Consider the following 22,191-nt stretch of genomic DNA (forward strand, 5'->3'; position numbering starts at 1 on the left):
AATAGATTATTGATAATGGTGAATGTTTTCTTTTTGTTTGATTAAGTAAGGTGCAAACTATTGCTGTAATAGGATTTTTTTTCCTCCACTAAAGCAACCTAGCAACGTTTCATAGGAAGAATATCTTAAGATCTTGTTTGCATTATATTCGAGTTACATTACTCAAACATTGTAGTCTAAACTTGTAAAACTCCAAATATCTGTAAAGATGTGTGAATGTGTGTGTGTTTTCTCTTTATTGCCAATATTTACAAGAGCTGTTCCTAAACGGATTTTTTTTTTTTTAAATATGATTGGAAATGTATTTACTTTTATTTAAAATAGTCTTTTTATTATAATCTTTTTTAATGCTAGTTGAATGTTTTATTATGCTGAGTGTATTCTGTTTTCTGTAAAGCACCTTGGGGTCTACATAAAGGAAATAAACAAATAATTAAATAGCACACCCTTGACAGTTACTCAGATAATAACTTGATGTTGTAAGGGAAACACTGGAATTATATTTCCTGCATTTCCTTGAGTTTAGTGTATTTAAGACCCCCAGAGCTGGAGAGAGATTAATACAATGTTTCCTTAAGTCTTATAAGAACATGTGCAGTTCAGATTATATCTGGGCAATGTACATAGTTAATTTACATTGGACATTGTAAACGCAAATTAATCTCAACATTAGGAAAAATGGAAACGTGCTGTAAACGTTAATCATGTTTTGTCTCCTTGACATTAAAGTTAAAGTTTAAGCCAACCCTGAAACTCATTCTGGCACATCTGTACTTGGCAGCAATGTAGACAGAGGTGTGAATGAAATCTGAACTCCGACACCTGAAAGTTTAATAGTCTGCATTTATGTCACAAATGGACTAACTCGTTTATCTTCAGTGATCTGCAGCCTCCATTTAGTTTCATTTGATTGATTTTTTTTTTACGTTCATTTATTCTCAGGTGTGCCAAACCAAACAGACTGAATGAAATATCCTTGAATTCAAAAACATATTCTGTAGGCTACAGGGCATATATACGATTGCATTTTCACAATATTGGCATGGACTTAGGGAGATGCAGAGATTGTGATGGGTAGGAAGGTGAGATGCATTTGCAGAGATTGTGATGGGGAGGAATGATAGGGCAAAAAGTGAAAAAAGAAAAGATAGGGATGTCCCAAGTACAAGTAAAAACGAGTTTTCGTATCGAGTATGCCAATTTTTTTCGATTGAGTAATATATAAATAATGTTCCTATTGTTACGCAGAGAAAAAAATATATATGTAAAAAAATGGACTCAGTTGTTGGTACCATGATGCAGGAAGGACACATAAGCCAGGCAGCATTTTTCTGATGAAGTTTTAAAGCATTTTGGTCTTTAATTAGATGCAGTATTCTTTTTACAGCAGTGTCAGACAGATTAAACACTCTTTAGGTTTTAGTGTAATCAATAACTTATCCAGTAAGCAGCATTTCACTTCGGAGATCAATTTCTGTATCTATCAGATTTTGTAGTAATGCTTTTTGTGAGGCCATACACAATACCGTTATAAATTACTTCAGGTCTCAAGAAAAACACTAAGCATTCACAAAAAGTCCCTTTTTAGATGCAAAGTTCAAAACAGTTTGTTTTTTTTGTTATTTGGTATGTTTGCTAATGCTCATCTCATGGTAACTAGGATTGTGAAATTGCTTAATTGCATAAAGCTGCGTGGGCCCGAAGTCCATTGTACATTGCATTTTAATCTGGATAAATGCATAATGCAAACAACATTCAAGTGTTTAAATAACACATAGCAACAGCATGACAGCGGGAAAAGCCGGCATGAAAGACACAGAAAATGGCAAAGCAAATCTGTAAAACTCGAGCCTCAGCGCACTACCAAGCCTTCATGGAGGCAAATGGTTCAGTCTTGTGACAGTTTTTTACAGTTGTTTATCAGCAATCAGCTGAATACTGTGCATACTTCCATCAAATATTATTTTGCTACGTTGTCAATTTGTAGTCACAAGAGCTATAGTAAGGCACTGTACACACCTGTTTAACTTTTATGTTTTACTGTACTGTTACTGTATTACAATAAGTTTATGCGGGCTGTTATATACTGTACACGATTTGACATTGTTTTACATTTCATATCGTGTGTTGCCAGAGAATTGTGCATTGAGCGTATAAGGTATTTCAAATGGGTTTATTTTTCTGAACTTGTTCAGTATTTTAAGTTACTTGTAATAAAATATAAGGGAAAAATAAAGTTATGAATCTGATCAAAATGAGTCATATATACATGTACACGTACATATACACCTATTGTCATTGTATCCCATTGCATTTCCTCACTACGGTTATGAGCATGACCTTACACCGGTCCCGAACCCATGCAATTATGCAGAGTCGACTGTAATAAAAATTAATGGACTCAATAGAGTTATTTCAAAACAATCCACCAGATGTTGCTGTTATTCATTAAATATCTCAACAGGATTCCTCTGATATTGAAATAGTCTTAGGCCCCATTCCATCTATCTACCAGTTTAAACTGTCAGTATTTAAATATTAATGGCCCTTTCTTTTCTCCACAAAGAGTCGGCACAGATATCTGTTGATAACAATCAGTCCTGTTATTCAAAAATGTGTAAATAATAGTCTTTGAAGCTTGGAACAGCTGTGGAGGCTTCTGTAAACAAATTGTCCTTTTGTTTTAAATGGGGTTTCCTTAATACAGACAAGATGTCTGCATTCTCAAACCCCTCCCTCTTTTCACAGACTTTGTCCTGAAAAATCTTAGTTATACGTACTTAAATTCTTTTGAACACAGATATACTTTAAACATATTGTAAATTGCACTTTTTCCTTCACACTCTGACACAGTGGAGCTAAGTGTCATTCGGTGATGCATGAGTAAGGTCAGACAGACGTAATATCAAACATTTTCTGAAATATCATTTATGAAAACACACTTTTAAAAAATAAGTATTTTTGAGTTGATATTTGAGGGATTTTAGCCTTTTTCAGAGCCAGAGAGGCATTTTCATGGCACTTTTGTTTTTAGCCCCGCCCACTACCAGTGATGCTATCTCAGTAAATCTGAGAGTATTGGTTTCTGAGTACGAGTACTAGTATGATTAATGGGTTCTCTGCTCACCCCCTAGTACTTGACTAGGTGTTTAGCAAGCTGATTGAAGCCTTTGCTCATGCCACCTGAACCACATTACGTTTAGAAATATTTGTATTGTCTGGTTTAAAAGTTACTGAGTGTAATAAGTAAGTAAGTTTTGGCCAAAATTAAAGAGGTTAATGGCAGTGTCTGTCAATGGGTACCAATGTGTTTTTTTTTTTTTTTTTATATATATATAGTTTACATTTTGTACTTACAATGAAGTGTTGGCCTCAGGGTTAGCTACTTAAGAAAACATTCAGACATGAAACATGGATGACACAAGTTGACAACTAGTGTTTAAAATTGCTTTTGTCCAAGTCCATTATTTACTTTATAGGTATAAGCATTACATTTACATACTTAAAAAATGTTTCAAAGAAATTATACATTTCTAAAGGTGCAGTAAAAATAATTTGTACGGCATATTCATCACAGACTAATGAAAATACAATAAATACAACAGAGCTGTAGAAATATCAAGCAAACAGGAAACGTCTTATGCTTTACTGGTATTTACAGGGAAAATGATTTGCAGTGGAAATACATATTAAAATATACACTATCCCATGGAGGGTTTATCCAAATGGTTTCACAGGACATATGTGGGCTGTGGAAAAATGGGCATATGGAGAAGTTATGTTTGAAGACTGTCTTAAAATGAGCACTTTTCACATGAGTCATGTTGCATACTGTAAATGGAACACTTTTCCTGTTGGAAATGGCCAGACATCTGATACTGGATCATAGTGTGATTTTATTCATTTTAACCCTTTCCCCGAAGATGCAACATGTCTGATGCCTTTACAGATCATGTTTTGTAATGCTATGTACTGAAGGCGAATGCCCAGTCTGTTATTTTGTTTGAACCATGTTTATTTTGCTCCTGTTTGTTTTGTTAATTAAAGTGCTCTTTGCATGTAAAACTGCAGTTTTCTGTCTCTGGGTCTCTTTCCTGTCGGTAACCAGCCTGGGCCGTGACGCTACCCTGTCTACCAGATGTTATAATAGTCGTACAGTATTTTTTGTTAGATTTCAACATATTACATTTTTTAATTTTCTAAGTCCAGGTCAGCATGTGATTTAAGGGCAGTAGTGTGGAGTAGTGGTTAGGGCTCAATCCCAGTTAGGAGACACTGCCGTTGTACCCTTGAGCAAGGTACTTTACCTAGATTGCTCCAGTAAAAAACCCAACTGTATAAATGGGTAATTGTATGTAAAAATAATGTGTAAAAAATTCTGTAATTCTATGTAAAAATAATGTGATATCTTGTAACAATTGTAAGTCGCCCTGGATAAGGGTGTCTGCTAATAAATAAATAATAATAATTTAAGACATTTCAACATAACATAGTAAAAACAGTTGAAGGCAGTATAGTTCACAGTGCAATTGCTAAGAAATGAGGGAGTGTCCCAGTTATGGTGAATATCCCTGCAACATTTTAATAGGCATGAACATATCTAAAAATAGCATACATAATGAAAACATTTTAATGAAAACATTACAACACTCCGATTAGCATCTGTGGCGCACCGCTAAAGTTTAAGCACACAAAGGCACAGTTTTCTGTATTCATTTTTAAATGCGATTGTTTCGTGAGTAGCATAAAACACTTAACATTTTAAAATGTGACTAAATAATGTTAGTTGTGTTATCCTTATTGGCTCACATGTTCAACTAAACTGTTCACATTATGCTTTGCTGGATGGATTGTTCAGAACAGATGGAATAATTCCTGAAATCTGTGCACAGCAATTGTAAACAGTTCAAACTGCTAAGTTGGTGTTAAAGCTTGTTTTTTGAAGCCTCCATTATTGAAGCATCACCACCTAACCCACTTTTGACAAAAATGCTATCCATGACCCCAGGGTTGCTGAGAGCAGATGTCTACCTAAATGCATGACCCCAGCGTTGCTGAGAGCAGATGTCTACCTAAATTCCCTTGATACCGATTGTAATTTAACACTAGAGCTACCAGAGTTATACACATACCTAGAACTACCATGATTGGTCAATCTGACCGTGGTATTATAAACAACATACATAATAAAATGAAAGGACAAACAATGAGATATGCCATAGTTTATTCAGGCACCTCATAAAACATCTGCACAACTTAAACATTGTAAATAAATGAACATTTGAAGAGAAAGAGAAAATTAAATAAACAAACATTTGAAAATAAATAAGAGTATAGACATAGGAGGCTGTGTGGTCCAGTGGTTAAAGAAATGGGCTTGTAACCTGAAGGTCCCCGGTTCAAATCCTGACTCATTGACTGTGTGACTTTGAGCAAGTAACTTAACCCTTCTTGTGCTTCGTCTTTCAGGTGAGACGTTGTTGTAAGTGACTCTGCAGCTGATGCATAGTTCATCCTAGTCTCTGTAACTCGTCGTGGATAAAGGTGGCTTTATTCAAAGACGTCTCACCCGAAAGACACAAAAGTCTTTTCACGAAAGAGCACAAGTGACTTGCGGAAGGTCACACAGTGAGTAAGTGAGCTGGGATTTGAACCAGGGACCTCCTGGTTACAAGCCCTTTTCTTTAACCAGTGGACCACACAGACAAGATCATCACTAAAGCTAAATCTCACATTTCAAATATAAATAGAAAAAATGCTTTATACAACACCCAGATGATAGAGTCCTTCTGGTCCTCACTTATCACCCTACCAACAGAAAGATAAAAGACAATTGTACAAAGAAACTTTAACATTTTACAACAAGACCCATCTACAGCACCTATTTTCAAGGATATGTGGTAACAAATGATATTCGTCCTTCTGGGGAGCCTTTGAAAGGCACATATCCATGTAATAGACCACGATGTAATACCTGTGAATACATTCATTCTGAAACAGAGATTAGAGGCATTAAATCCCACCTTCAACATTCATGAACATTTTATTATTATTATTTATTTATTAGCAGACACCCTTATCCAGGGCAACTTACAATTGTTACAAGATAGCGCATTATTTTGACAATTACATTATTTTTTTTTATATACAATTACCCATTTATACAGTTGGGTTTTTACTGGAACAATCTAGGTAAAGTACCTTGCTCAAGGGTACAGCAGCAGTGTCCCCCACCTGGGATTGAACCCATGACCCTCTGGTCAAGAGTCCAGAGCCCTAACCACTACTCCACACTGCTGCCCTTGACTATAATACAATTATCAGAATAATATGGCAAACACAGCCTGTATACAAATAGATACATTATCCTAAAATTAATAAAACAGAATGTACATCCCACGCATGCAGTAATATGACATTTTAAAAGTCTGCATTTCTATTGCATGTGGCATTCAAAATGTCTTCTGTGACATCGTTTACTCCTGGAGGCCTAGGTGACCCCTGGAGAGTAAAGTAAGTGTGACTCTCTCTACTTGTCCCCTAGCTCAGGGCTGTCAAACTCCAGCCCTCGAGGGCCGCAGGGTCTTCAGGTTTTCATTCCAACTTCAGCTCTCAATTACCATGATTGATCAAATTATTTGTTCAATTGGACATATTTCATATTTTTTGGTCTTTTACAGTTGATGATTTTAAAACAGCTCTTGATTCAAGATACACTAGCTATGAAACATTTTGTCACATTTGTCCAATTAATGAAATAATTAAGTCATTAGCGCATTCGGGTGGAAGGAAAGTCAGAAGACACCGCAGCCCTCCAGGAACTGAGTTTGACACCCCTGAATGTTAACATCCTAACTGCATTATGGGCAGCTCATTAAGTGATAATTGCACTAACATGCTTTTCAAAATTGCCTTTTGTTTTACGACATTCTATTTAATCAAATACTCCACCCATGGGAATATTCTGTGATTGTATTCTGATGCTTTCAAAGCGGATAGAAATACATACAAATTAGGTTGAATAATCTAGTTTATGGAGCCAACAAATGTAGCAATTGCACAAGTTTAGTGTGCAAAGTACTGTGCATCAGGGCTCTAGATTTGAAGCCAGCTGGTACATACAAAAGCAATCATATTCCACTGCTTTATTCCTAGTGCCTTGTGTTTTGGTCTACTCAATTTAGTTTGTAGACTCTGATATAGTTGGAATCTGAGATAATAGTATTTGTATATTAAACTAAGTAACAGGTAACTGCAATAATATCCACTGTCATTTTGTCATATTATAGGACTATCAGCCGATGGGTTGAGCCAAGTTTTTAAATGTAATATATAGCAATATATGAGAAGAATACCAATATGTGCAATTACTTTTTTTATAATGACTATTAGCAAGTCTGTTACATACAGTAAAAGGAGGATAGGAAGCTGTGTCAGGACTGAAGTACACAGTGTGTTATTTGTGAATGTAAGTTTGGCATGGATGGGTTTGAATCCATCCCTGCCAACAACCTAATTAGGTAATTGAGTGCTAATTGGGGAATGGGCACAAGTATATAAAAGGGAGGAACAACCCTTTGTTTAGTGGAGGAGTCTGGGGATATGCAAGTCTAGTGAAGGCATTGCTCAGCCTGGACAATCAGAAGCATTTTTTCTGAACAGCAAGGATTTGTTTCTAACATCTGATAACAAGCTGATTACTTTCACATTCAAACTCTGTGCCATTTGAGACAAGGGGGCGGTGCTAACAAAGCACACACAGGCACAGACACACAAAAAAAATACTCAGAGAAAAAAGACACTTTACAGAGCGTTTAAAAGGGACCCAGAACAAAGTACACAGAAAGAGTACTTAAAACTGCAAGCGCAAGTCAAAAAGGAAGTTAGAAAGGCCAAGAGAGACATAGAAATGAACATTGCCAAGGGGGCTAAAACCAATTCCAAAAAGTTTTTTCAATATTATAACAGCAAAAGAACATTCAAGGAGGGAGTAAAATGTCTAACAGATACAAATGGCAACATTATATATGAAGAGAAAAACATTGCAAATATATTAAATGATTACTTTTCACAAGTTTTTACAAAGGAGGATACGGACAACATGCTCCATATGTCGACCTGTTCCTATCCAGTTTTAAATAATTTTAGCATAACAGAGGCAGAAGTATTAAAGGGACTAGCAGCTCTTAAACAAAACCCCTGGGCTGAATGAGATCCTCCCAATAGTACTCAAAGAAATGAAAGAAGTTATTTGCAAACCGCTAACTAAGATCATGCAACAGTCTCTTGAGACAGCGTTTGTTCCGTCAGACTGGAGAATTGCAAACATAATACTGATCCACAAAAAGTGAGACAAAACCAAACCAGGGAACTACAGATTAATAAGCCTGACTTCTCTTATATGGAAACTATAATAAGATCCAAAATGGAAAATTACCTATATGGTAACAGGAAAGGGAGATCATGTCTAACTAACCTACTTGATTTTTCTGAGGATGCAACATCGACAATGGATAATTGCAAAGCATATACATTTCCAGAACTCTTTTGACAAAGTCCCACATAAAAGATTAATTCAAGGAAGATTCAAGGAAATGCATGCACATGGATTAGGGAGTGGTTAACATGTAGAAAACAGAAAGTACTGATTAGAGGAGAAACCTCAAAATGGAGCGAGGTAACCAGTGGTGTACCACAGGGATCAGTATTAGGTCCTCTGCTCTTCCTAATCTACATTATGACTTAGATTCTGGTATAGTAAGCAAACTTGTTAAATTTGCAGATGACACAAAAATAAGAGGAATGGCAAACACTGTTGCAGCAGCAAAGGTCATTCAAAATGAGCTAGACAGTATTCAGAACTGGGCAGACACATGGCAAATGACATTTAATAAAGAGAAGTGTAAGGTACTGCACACAGGCAATAAAAATGTCCATTATAAATACCATATGGGAGATGCTGAAATTGAAGAAGGAATCTAATAAAAGATCTAGGAGTTTATGTTGACTCAGAAATGTCTTCATCTATACAATGTGGGGAAGCGATAAAAAAGGCACTTTTTTTACACAGAGAATTGTGGGAGTCTGGAAACAACTCCCCAGTAATGTTGTTGAAGCTGGCACCCTAGGATCCTTCAAGAAGCTGCTTGATGAGATTCTGGGATCAATAAGCTACTAACAACCAAATGAGCAAGATGGGCCGAATGGCCCCCTCTCATATCTCACCTTTCTTATGTTCTTATGTTTTGTTTGCACCTTTTATTTTGGCCCCTGTGCCATGTTTCTTTGTTCCTGTTTGTTTATATTTCTGTTCATAAACGTGTGCAAGCAGTGCTTTAACTGCAGCTTCCAGCCTTCAATCCTCGTGTTATCCTGCTACAGAATCAAACAAATTAGACTAAATATAGAAATGCAAAGGATATGCATTTTGAACTGTGTATTGAATTATTTTAGTATTTTGGTATGTGCTGCATAATTAATGTAAAATACACTTTTAATTTAAATGTTTAAACACTTGAAGGACATAACCTTAATTGCAGAAGTATTCTGATGAAAAGTGTTTGGCAGCAGTGTAAGTGAGCTTAAAACTCTGCAAGCAATTAAGCCAGGGAATAGTAAAGTTTGCTGAGCTCCAGATCTGCCAAGCAACATGGGGGAAAAAAAAAAACTGATTGCATAGCCAAGCATGTTTTATGCCATATATGAAGTCAGTGCTTTGTACAAAAACAGAGAATTTTAGGAAAAATCTTTTGTAGCAAAAGTTTTGCTTTTGTGGATGAGGAAAAAAGATACAGTGGTGCACCGATGGGGGGGCTGAGCAGGCTATAGCCCCCCCCCCCCAAACGAACAGAAAAAGAACTCAGACTTGATGTAACGTTTCTTTCAGCAGGCTATACAGCGTCTGTGTTGTTTTGCTGTGCACTAGACTGACAGCTGACAGCTCTCTCGGTCAAAACTGCGGCGCGAGCAGGGGGGCGTGGCTACCAGACTGCGTGTTCTGTGATTGGTTGTTTATGTTCTGTTAATGTGTTAGGCCAATAATAATATCGTGTTTGTACGGTCATAGAAATCATGGAAAGTCATGGAATTTTAAAACACTGATTTCCAGGCCAAAGTCATGAAAAAATTGCTTAGAAAAGGTTATAACTGCACTATACAATAAAACTCACCCTACATGAACATTGGTTTGACACTGCACTGTTTAGTGCTGACATTAGCAGCAGCGTGTCTGCAACAAGATGCTAGGCAGTTTTATTTTGGAGACTACAAAACAAATATGTATTAAATAATATAGGCTAGGTAGTTGTTAGTTTAGTTTGTTTTTATTATGTATTACTTATATTCATAAAAAAGGCAACATCATTTTCTTTATCTATTTTTTTATTTTCTTTAGATTACTTAAACAGTGGATATTGCGTCTCTACTTCATGTTCTTTAGCTTTGTTTTCACTTCAGCTAGATTCCTATTATTTTGTTCAGCACTAAAAGAAAATACAAAATAGATATTGTAATAATTCCATTTAGTTGTTCCTAAATCATGGAGATATCTGACCTGTTTAATTGAAAACGGTAACATAGGGCTGTTTTGTCATGGGTGACAGTCTACTCCAAACCACTCTGACCCTTTTAAAATCACTCGTCGTTGGTTTATATTTGGGGAATCCCTTAAATAAGCACCATATTTGGATAACTGACATCATAAGCTTTCAACCTGTGTAAAATATATAGGGATTCCCTAAACCCTAAGATGATTGTCTCTAAAAATGGAGATAATTTACAAAATATTTTTCGTAGCAAACATTAAGCAACCATACATATAAAAGTATAGAAATAAAAGTTTAAAAAAACATCAGTTAGAAAAAAACACATGTAAATTATTAGTTTAGGACTACTGGTACTTATTGTGTGTTGACAAAGACAAATAACATTTACAAAATACTCCAAAGCGGTTAACGTTCTTGTTTACTGTTCAAATGCCAACGATGTTTTAATCAGCCTATCAGTGAGTCTGTACTGGTTTTTCTGTGACCTGTACTGTACAGTAGGGGGTGGGACAAAGTCAGTGCTGCATTGCTTTGATTTAGGTTGCTATAATCTAGTTTTCAGCATTGGAGGTAAAATATCAGAAATGGACAACAAAGCAAAAAAAAAAGCAAAGTATATTTCGGTTGATGATCGTATCAAGATATTTCCCAAAGAAACTGTACATGCAGATGGAGGTAATTGTTCTGCACATCTTGTTATGTGTCTTTGGAGAAAATACGATCGATTGCTATTTAGCTTCAGAATCACACATTAAATGAAAGGCTACTACAGAGGCTGCTGAACGGAACGTAAAATATACAGCTTTCAGAAAACAAACTGGAAAGTCAGCGCGGACAAAAAGTATTCCTGTCGGTTGTAGCCAAGTTAAATCAGTACTACAGGTACGATCTAGTACAGCCACGTTTCAAACAACACGCTGCTTACTTTTTAAACACAGTTAGAATTGTAGACCCGAAAAGCACGTTTTCTTTGTTTGTACTAATAAAATAAAATATTGGATGGGACAAATAACATGACAATGAACGTGCTTCATATATTGCCTTTATTAAAGATGCCAGATGCCCTTGGGTAACCGAGTTTTGGGACTGTTTCTAATCGATTTCCACATCTGTATAACTTGGCAAAGCTTTGCCTTACACTTCCAAGAAATCAGTGGATGCAGAACATGCAGTCTCAATGTATGGGCAAGTCTTCACAACACTGACAGAGAATGTCAGCAGCAACTGCTGGGGGATGTTGCATGCTTGCCTTTAACAAATGACAGCAATTTGCTTTAGTAAGAAAGCAAGTACCACTTTTATAGTGCTATGAAATATTGTTTACTTAGGTTTATTTCATGTTTAAACAGGTCAGTGAAATGTCCGTGAAATCCTAATTTTATTCCATAACCTACCCGCGAAAAATATGTAAATTTACTGCAATTTAAATAGACCCCTAGTTATAGGCTTGTGTGACAGGGCGTACTGTCATGTGTGTGGGTCGTCACTGAACAATACTGAGGCAGACACAGAGCATTGGGTGTTGAGATGCCACACAGGCGCTCAGATTTAATATTAATACAAGTGCTGACAGTAGGGTACCAGCAATTGTAGCCCTTGTGTCACATTTAATGAAGAAAACAAAACAAAGCTAAAAATACAAGTTTGCCATCTAAATGGCGAGCGCTAGTCCCACTAAAAGGATTCTCCCTCTCCAGGAACCTACTTCTCTATGCAAATCCTCTCTACATTGTTTGGGATCAACATCTCCTAAACTGACCTACTTCTGGGCTCCTGGAGTCCCGGCATTCTCACGGCGACTCATGCCTCTTCAAATGGTCTTTTCACATGGCTTCTGCTGGGCAACGCCTTCACAAGCACCATCTTGGAGTGGAAGGGTTTCGTGTTGTAGTTCCTGTAGAGCGTACGCGCAGATGCTTTTTGAGCTCCGTGCAGGCTCCCCGGGCACGACCCCCCAGCCAATCAGGACCTCCCAATCAACTCAGCACCGGGTGAGCCTACCTGCTCAATTAGTTCCTTAGCAACGCGTCTCCTGTTGCGCGTCCCAGTTGCTTCCATAAAGGCACACATACATACCTGAATCAGCAACAGGGCCTCCCTGTCACAGCCTGTTTATTCTAAATACCTCTTTTTTTCTCAAATAGCCTACCTATTGACAGCTGTCACGATCTACCCCCACTCTGCTTTTAGAGGCAGCTGTTAGACCTTGATGCCCTGAACGCTACAGCTTTAACCTCATCGACTTCACTCCATCAATTTGCCATTTTGTATGTTTCTGTGTTTTACAATGTTGCTTTAACTGTATTCTGTACCTGACATCCAGTCTTAATTAAAACTACACACCACATATGTTCACTTCTCATTGTTCAGTTTCCCTAGTTACGGTGCATGCAGCTTCAGGATCGGATCAAGATAGCGCATCAGTGGAGCCCTGAAATGGAAACCATATGTGCCATAAAAATCAAGTACAAGTAATAAGCTTTGTAATCATGAATTACTTATACTCAGAAATATAGACTAACTCATAACAGATACACATTTTTACCTGTTACTCTGCACACTTTTACTATCTACAGCAATCACTGGCGGTGTTTACACGCACAAGTCATGACAATTTTCCTCAAGACCTGTTTGCCGTGCTTTTCAGGAAATGCGTTGCTATGCAGTACCGATTTAGGAAAAAAAAAAATCGGCCGTACCAATGCAGATTACTCAATTCATAGTCATTTAGGGGAGGGGATATTTAAATGTCTGTGTCTGTTTACTAAGTAGGAAAAGAACGTGAGGAGAGGTTTATGTTTTGTTATGAAGATAAAAACATTTAACAATAGAAATTTATCCACGTGTTGTCGCGCACATTCTGAATTATGCCGCGCATTAGCTACTTGTTTGTCTGGTTACACACACACAATTATATAAAATATAATTTCTACAAGTTTTACTACTTAGAATTAATATTTTTATGTGTGTGTGTATTTGTGGAACATATACAATTACATTTCATTAACACTAGAACTGCATTTTACAATACATGTTTTAATTTTGAATATAACCTACACTATTCCATATATATATATGTATATATGTAACAAAATTGTACCACTTTTGGTTCGTTGCCCCTTTAAAAACAGACCCAGGACACAGAAATGGGTTTTCATTCTGCTGACACGCTATTTTTTTTTTTAATAATCACAAAAAAGAAAATAAACAAAACAAACATCTAGCTCTTTCTTGAGCACTAACTAAATACAACACTGAAACCAACCTATAAAACAGGACAGCTAAGCTGTTTACTTGTGAATACAAAACAAAATCACACAGGTTTACACTACCTTTTCTTTTCTTTTTTTTTTTCTACGCCTGTGCACACAAACAAGCAGGCTCCTATACACACCACACACCACACATCAGCCCCGAACAGACTGGCTGCTTTCCTTTTATACCCTGCACCTGGCTCCAATTTACAATAATCACCAGGTGCAGGGGATAATCACTAATCAAATAATTAAACTCAATCAAAACAATAAAACAATTAAATTCAACAATTAAATTCAACCCATGTGCATTTGCACATGGTTTTCATGCAGGGAGGATATTAACCCCCTCCCTGCTATCTTACAATATATATGCCCTTAAATAATGCTGGTCTCAGAGTGGTTATTATACTCCTATTAACTGCTGCAGGATATTTAAACACTGCCCTTTTAAAACCGGCACCAGTAGACTCGATACTTCTGTTTAAAACAGGATGGCAGACACTGAATAATCACAAAAGTTGAACAAAATAATGGTAGATGCCCGCAGGAACGTCTCAGCAGCAACAGTGAATCAAATTTAGAATCAATCCGCACAAGTGCTGGCTTTTTATTTTTGACTTGCTGTATTTTTAAGCATAGTTCACATCTATTGGACAGTAAATACTAAACAAAGACACAATTGGTCCAAATTAATTTTATTGTCCACCAAAACCAGCCAATCAATACTTTGCAATGACGAAAGCAACCAATCCTGTACCTGCAACTGCCGAGAGCCAATCACAGACTGTCAGCTCAACTGGAGCACAGACATAGCATCTTTCAACAAAAAAAAGGCAAGACACGGACAGCTCAGTAATATTGTGCCATTCCTATATAGATTCAGGAGAGAAAGGTTTTGGCTGAAGGTAGAAACATGGTGAGTTAAGAGGCATTTTAGAGTGGTATTTGTTGAGAGATTGTATTGGTAGTTCAGACTCCATCGTACACGGACTGTTCAGTAATTGCTGTTCATTCCTCAGGCAATGTCCAGATTATAAATAGCGGTCCATTTATTCAGCGCGTCTCAGGCACGTCAGGTCCAATTTATTTTCACACGCGCAGTTTATTTTAGACGTGCTGTTTAAAAGTTTTTTTTTTTCATAGTAAAACACGTTTAAAAGGCACTGCATATCAACAGGACACTCAGTACTGCATCTCCAGCCCCGCCCCACCCCTTGTTCACTGTATTTTTCACATACCTCTTCATAGTAGTGCATACCGATAAATCATCTCCAGATCACTCGTTTTATCACCAAACTCCTCAATAATGCGATCCAAGTCATTATTTTATTACTATAACATCTAAAAAAAGCTCTGCAAATGTCTGTGATAGTCTTTGAGCGCTGGATGCAGAAGCAGCTATCTTGTTTGTTTATGTCTGTGTTATCTATGTGGTGCCGGGGCTACCTGTATTCATGAGATATGCCCCTTTTTTTCCGGCTTCTCTCGGCTCCTATCGGTCTCACTCGGCCATTGAATGGTTTTCGCGGCTTTTTCTGGAGCAAAAACGACTAGAGACCTGTTTTTTACGTCTTTTTGATGATGTCGGACAGGGTCCGACATTGGACCGGAAAGGGAAAATTGCAATGTCGGACCAGGTCCGACACAGGACCGCAAAGGGTTAAAACCCTAACAAGTTAATAAAAAATAAAAATCACTTTACTAAATAAAAACTCATTGTTTTTCTCTTTATATGTATGTCATCCTTGTTCTTTATTTAAAAAAAATGTTCAGGACTATTTTCTTAGAACGTCTTTACTCAGCGGAAAGGTACCCGACGAATCAGTACAAGTTCAAGGTAAATCTAGGTTTTAGGGTGTTTTTTTTTTAAAAGAAAGCCATGGTAAAAAGAATGTTCTAATAGCTATAGTGCCCTCTCAATGATTGCTTTCCCGTGTGATAGTTGATCTTCACTTTCGTTAGCGCCCTCGCCTTCGGCTCTGGAAGCATAACTGTCGCGGTCAACTATCACACGGTCAAGCCATCAACAGGCACTATCATTTAATTACATTACACATATACTCAAAAATCCACTTTTACAAATCCATAATGGCAACAGTTCCATGTATTTCTTATTTTAGATTTTCCACTGAATTGCAAATGTATAATCTGCATGTAGAAGTTCTGTACACATAGCGTGATATTCTAAATATTATATTTACGTTCAATGTTCTCAATATATCTACTGTATTCAACGCTCCAGATAAGGTTTTGGGTCACAAAGTAATTTGCTCCCCAATTTAGACACTATGCGAATAAAATTTATTTTGGGTAACTAAAATATACATTACTTTGAAATAAGGAGTATTTTCAATAAATACTGTACACACATTATTCTAATTTATGTGGAAATGCAAGAAATATTAATCTGTTACGCATTCAATTTCAATATTATGCATAGTTCATATTTTATCTGGAGCACTGACTTATTAATACATTGAAGCCAGACTATTTTAGAATGAAGACCAACATCCTTTATAGAAAGAGTTTTTATTGTGTTAAATACTGCATCTCTGCCTTTATAAAACCAGTTGATCGCTTTGTTACAGTAAAGTTACAGTAGGCCATCCATTTTCCTAATGTGGATCACATAATCTCCATTTATATTGTGGTGGTAAAATGAGTCTGAAATTATTTATGCCCATCCGAACAGATTATTGCTTCAGGGGTCAGAAAATAAGCAGTTACACCAGTCAAAAAATGCAGAGAGTCATGTGCCACTCCGTTTATGCATGTACTAATCTTGCAGAAGGCATGTTTTTCAGTTGATTAAGCTGTCATATTTTAGTGTACCCCAAGTATGTGAAACCATAAAAATGTGACAGGCTTAATCTCAGTGGTGAGGATGGGTCTCTGAAACAAGAATTCACGCAGTAGGTCATGGGAGGACATACTATTCAAATGAGGGCCTGTGATACACTGTTATGTTTTATTGATAAACACATTTCATCAGAAAAAAACTTGATGAGCTCAAGAACATTTTAAACATATACAGTACACTAAGAAAACTAACAAAAGCATGTTGACTCTCCATTGCCTTTAAATTCTTTAAAGTATTGTTTCAGGAAGACACGTGAACATTTCAAGCACTATAAAAGTGTCATCATTTGTTATATAAAAAGGCTACACTAACCACGACTTCCCCACTTTCTATGCTTTCAGAAAACATTTCTCAGAATAACAAGGATGGCATGTGAACATTTTAAGGTTTATAAAAAAACACAGTACACTAACCACAACCCCCTCCTCCCTGTGTACACATGCTGATCATTTTAGACAGCCCCTGATGGAGGATTTGTCGCTCAAAGACTGCTCCCCTGGATTAGGGCTCCATTAGGTTAGTCATCACTGATTCAGTGCATTTTCTCAGAATAATGAGTAATGGTCACACTCATTTACATATACTCATTGTGCTCGTAGTCAGGCAAGCCCCTGTGCATGTGACATGACATGTTCAACATTAATGGATGAGGTTCAAGCAAAACACTAACACCAAAAATAATACATACCACGTAATGTGCATATGATAGTAAGACTACCCATTTGATGGAGTAAATGAAAATGGTAAGTAACATAATGTATCCCTTTAGCAAAAACAAAGTTATTATTATTATTATTTATTACTTAGCAGACGCTCTTATCCAGGGCAACTTACAATTGTTACAAGATATCACATTATTTTTACATACAATTAAATTATTTTTTATACATTTTTTTTACATACAAGTACCCATTTATACAGTTGGGTTTTTGGAGCAATCTAGGTAAAGTACCTTGCTCAAGGGTACAGCAGCAGTGTCCCCCACCTGGGACTGAACCAACGACCCTCCGGTCAAGAGTTCAGAGCCCTAACCACTACTCCTCACTGCTGTCATTTTTCCATTATACCCATCTGTTACATGCTTTTTTTCAAGCAACAGATAATGTAAAAAGTCTGGCCCATTGCCTATACTTTAGTGATAAGGGACTGTCAAAAAACTCATGCTATTGGCAGGGAAAAACACCCTTACCACACGCACACACAAAGGTTTAGTGAATTTCAAGAAACATAATTTACTCTCTGTGGAGAAATGAGGGCATAAGCTACAGACTGGACACAAACAGGGAGTGTTTATAAAGCTTGAAAAAAAGTAAAACACAGGATCCCAGGACACAATGGGGCAAAAAGATTATAAGATAACAAAAAAATGTAAGAGTTGAAAAGGACCACTGAAAATTACTTCTAGACTAAACACCCTTACTGATGTAGCCTAAAGCCAATGCACACAATTGAGTGGCATTAAGAATGCCTAAGGCAAAGCAAAGCAAACTGTTTAACTGAATTAAAAGTAAAGCCTTCAAAGTCAAAATGTGCTACAGAAGCTGTTTAATCTCTTCAGTCTTGTAATTTCATAGCGTCTCCCAATGTACCAAAGATAAGAGGTCTCGTCATAGTCACTCTATGAGGCTCATTGTAAGGGTTTTAGCATTGTGTAATCTTCAAACAAACATAAATTAGTGAGAGGTAAGGACATATTTTTCAAGCAGGCTATGATCTGCTGTAAAACCACCTTATAAAAAGTGTAAAATTATAGAATTTTAGGGCACAATAACATCCTTAATTCTGATATTAGTACAGCGATACACTCCAGTCCTTTTATTTGTCACCAAGGGTCTATAGGACTACACTACAGTACCCAGAAGGCATTACATACTCTTTGTTTCAGATCAAATTAGTGACCATTACCAAAAGAAATATGAGTGTTCAAAGTTTTTGATTCACAAAGTCAATTTATGTGTGTGGTCTGCTTTGCAGTTACTCCTGACAAGATGTTTGTATTTTTCTGTTGTTTTTTTGTTTATGTGAATGCAAAAGTACACTCATTTAAACAGGATACATGTGGTAAACCAACAGTTTTTTTTTATTCTGAAACAAAAAAGGGTATAGAAAACAATTGTTCTGAATTTGAAAGGCAATGATCAACCCAGAATTAAAATTTCAATTTGAAGCACTGCCTGGCATTTATTTAAAACAGACCATGTCAAAATGAGTACATTGACTGAACTAAGCATTGCATTCACATATGCCTATACTTTCCTCTGTTACACTGTAACAACAACAATTAATAATGATTTAGACAAGGGCTATTATGAAATAATACAACATCATGTATCACATGTATTTAAAAAGTTTACATGATGAAGGTGTTTACTGGTAGAAAAATGCATATTAAGAACAATCTTGACCTCTGATAAAGATGAAGTAGTTTATTATACTTTTATAGGATTTAAACTTCTGAAGCCCAGTGACATTCCTATGTAATCATTTTACTTGTATTATTTTAGACAGTAATAAAAAAACAGGCTGTGTTGTAGCCTCTGCTGTATTTATCTAAAATTGGTTTACCAATCATACTGTAAAACTGTCATCAACACCTGTATTCTATAGATGAGGCATGTATGAAATATTTTTCAGCTCTGACACCTGATACCATAACCATCATGCCCTTGGGGACCTGCACTCAGAAGTAGGTGGGTCTAAAGTGAGTGGCCCCACCCTAATTATGGCCTCCTCTGCAGGCCTGTCTATTTCTGAATGTGCAGTGAACATGGTCTCACATACAACAGAAAGTACTGATTAGAGGAGAAACCTCTAAATGGAGCGAGGTAACCAGTAGTGTACCACAGGGATCAGTATTAGATCCTCTGCTATTCCTAATCTACATTATTAATTTAGATTCTGGTATATCAAGCAAATTTGTTAAATTTGCAGACAACACAAAAATAGGAGGAGTGGCAAACACTGTTGCAGCAGCAAAGGTCATTCAAAATGATCTAGGACAGCATTCAGAACTGGGCAGACACATGGCAAATGACATTTAATAGAGAAAAGTGTAAGGTACTGCACGCAGGCAATAAAAATGTGCATTATAAATATCATATGGGAGATACTGAAATTGAAGAAGGAATCTATGAAAAAGACCTAGGAATTTATGTTGACTCAGAAATGTCTTCATCTAGACAATGTGGGAAAGCTATAAAAAAAGGCCAACAAGATGCAAGGGAAGTAATGTTAAAACTTTACAATGCATTAGTAAGACCTCATCTAGAATATTGTGTTCAGTTTTGGTCACTTCATTACAAAAAGGATATTGCTGCTCTAGAAAAGAGTGCAAAGAAGAGTGACCAGTCTTGAACAAAGAAGACTACGTGGTGATCTGATTCAAACATTCAAAATTCTAAAAGGTATTGACAATGTCGACCCAGGACACTTTTTCGACCAGAAAAAAGAAACAAAGACCAAGGGTCTCAAATGGAGATTAGATAAAGGGGCATTCAGAACAGAAAATAGGAGGCACTTTTTTACACAGAGAATTGTGAGAGTCTGGAACCAACTCCCCAGTAATGTTGTTGAAGCTGACACCCTGGGATCCTTCAAGAAGCTGCTTGTTGAGATTCTGGGATCAATACGTTACTAACAACCAAACGAGCAAGATGGGCCGAATGGCCTCCTCTCATTTGTAAACTTTCTTATGTTCTTATGTTCTTACTTGGGGTACACTAACATATTGACAGTTTAGTCAACTGAGAAATATATGCCTTTTGGAAGATGAGCACATGCATAAACAGACCCCGAAGCAGTAATCTGTTTCCATCAAACTTTTATGTGCTAAAACTCGACAACAGTGATGGAATCAGGCGAAATTCCATTAATTCATACAAGCAAAAAAAAAAAAAAAACGTTCCATAGAGTTGGATAAAAATGTATCCTGTATAATAGATGACGTGCAGAAATGCAATGGAAATACTTTCCAAACTAATTTTATGAGCTACCGCATACTTTTTTCAGTTATATGCAGGGCCAACAGCTGCCTAAGGCCCAAAGTCATGAAATGAAATTGTGAGCAAACTGGAAGAACTTCACTCACTGACATTTCAACCGAGACAGTGCATCTTGTGTTCACACAATCAAACTGGCTGACCTGACATTTACTCTCGCTTACTTTCACGCAGCAACACAAGTAAGTTCCAGGTCAGTCCGTTTGATTTTACTTGAATACAGCAAACGATGTGTCTTTCAGGGGTAGAAAAGCATAAACACAAGAAAGGGGAAAAAGAATGCAAGCTGCAAAAGGGGCATTAGAAATATTTTTACAAATCGGTGCTGAAAGCCCCGTACTGCTGAAAACCCTGAACTGCCAAAAACCATCTCCCCAACCCTGGAGAGAGAGCATTTTCTTTAACAGTGTGTCAAAAACCACCTCTGATCAACAGTGAAGCAAGGAAAGCTAAATGCCTTTGCTGTATTGGTAATGGAGAAAGAAGTAAGCCACTTTAAACTGCATTTGACTTAACGTTCCCAACAGTCCATACATTATTATTATTATTATTATTATTATTATTATTTTATTTCTTAGCCGACACCCTTATCCAGGGCGACTTACAATTGTTACAAGATATCACATTATTTTTACATACAATTACCCATTTATACAGTTGGGTTTTTACTGGAGCAATCTAGGTAAAGTACCTTGCTCAAGGGTACAGCAGCAGTGTCCCCCACCTAGGAACATATATGATTGATATAAAATCCAGACATTGCACGAATGTAGTCAAAACAGTGTGTATTTTAACATACTGCTTACCTTTTTAATTCCTTTTTATGCCAAATTGGGAGAAAATAATAAAATAATTGTCGATTACTAAATTAAAAAGTTAACTAAAAAGTATTCACAGGCCAATTCAAAGCTCCTTTAACTAAAATGGAAACAGCCTTTGCTCATGCTTACTGTGCACCTTTATGCACAGGTCAATTTATATTCAACAAATTCTAAAGAAATATATCAAATGAATGGTTGACTGAATTTCAAATGATTGCATAATACAGTAGTGTGATGGGGTACACTCCGCCCCTGTGCATATTATGTTCTGCATTATTTTGTACTTGTATTATTGTTATAAATGCAGGATGAGCAAAGTGCCGTCTGTCATTGTTTGTTTTTATTTTATGTTTTAGTATTTACTCTCGTGCGAATGCTTGACTGATTAGCTACTGATTATTTAATCAGCTGACAGTCACGCAGAATTATTAAACTCGTGCAAACTATGGCCGAGGGGTTAATAACATAATTAATAGCCAGTTAATCCCTCGGCCATAATTTAAAAGACTTGCAGCTTTGGCTGCACGGGGAGTGTGTGTTCAGAGGCGGAACGTGAGTCATGAGTTACAGAGAAGTAAAACATAAATAGCAATTGCTATGCGTTGTGGTTTAGACTAGCACCATACTTGTTTGTTTCCGTGTTCTGCTTTGTCTGTTTCTTTTGGCCATCGCGCCTTTTGTTTTGTGAAGAGTTTTTGTTTCTGTTCAAAC

Source organism: Acipenser ruthenus, chromosome 8 (assembly GCF_902713425.1).
Source record: "Acipenser ruthenus chromosome 8, fAciRut3.2 maternal haplotype, whole genome shotgun sequence".
Taxonomy (NCBI): domain Eukaryota; kingdom Metazoa; phylum Chordata; class Actinopteri; order Acipenseriformes; family Acipenseridae; genus Acipenser; species Acipenser ruthenus.